This window comes from Tenrec ecaudatus, chromosome 9 (genome assembly GCF_050624435.1).
Source record: "Tenrec ecaudatus isolate mTenEca1 chromosome 9, mTenEca1.hap1, whole genome shotgun sequence".
Classification (NCBI taxonomy): Eukaryota; Metazoa; Chordata; class Mammalia; order Afrosoricida; family Tenrecidae; genus Tenrec; species Tenrec ecaudatus.
The window spans coordinates 62,032,752-62,033,584 of record NC_134538.1 but is presented as its reverse complement, the minus strand read 5'-3'; positions in this window follow the sequence as shown (position 1 = coordinate 62,033,584).

The following is an 833-nucleotide window of genomic DNA, read 5'->3' as shown; positions in this document are numbered from 1 at the left end:
TTCATCTCTGAATTATTTATCCTGCCTATCTTATCTAGATAGACACGCAGATACATTAGTAAGTGCAAAAAAAAAAAAAAACCAAGCAAAGCCAAATAAAACAACAAAGGAATTCAAAACCAACAAAACAACAACGACAGCAAAAGACAAACACAAAATAACAATAACAAAAAGAAAGCCACTGACAAAAATGGAAAAGTCTATAAATAGTTTAAGGTCTGTTTTTTGGCCTTTATGAGCGTTTTCCAGTCTAGCCTGATGGGGTGCCAGACTCTCCCAAGTTTATTTTTGGTATTCTCCAGGGATTTCATCAGTCTTTTTCCCCTGCTTCTCTGCTGTATGCCCTCAGTGCCTCGCCCCAGCTTGATGGAGCCAGACCCTGCATGATTTCCACACTGTGTCCCTTGCGCTGTCCTCCGCAGCGCCATGGTTCCATGAGGATGCCATGTCCCATGGTGGGGCCAGCTCTACAGTCCTCCTCAAGCATTGTCTACTCTGAGCAGGAGCATCATCCTCAGGGCTTGGTGGACCAGGATGCCCTCTCCTCCCTCTCCATCCCTTTGCATTTCTCCTGTGTGCTTTAATCAAACATGCCCCTCCCCCCAAGCTGTAGCCCCAGTGCTGCCCTCTGAAATGCATTCTTCTGAGGTGGGGTGGGGTGGTGGTGGGGGTCCTCATAGTCAGGATTGGGATGGCCCCCCCCAGACCTATCTATTGGTTCCCTGGCACATGCCGGTATGTTGTATTCACATCTTAGCATATAGGGTTGAAGCCTGATCTCTCTCTCCCTCTCCTGTGGGTGGATTAGTGCCCTGCTTCCCTCACCACGCCTT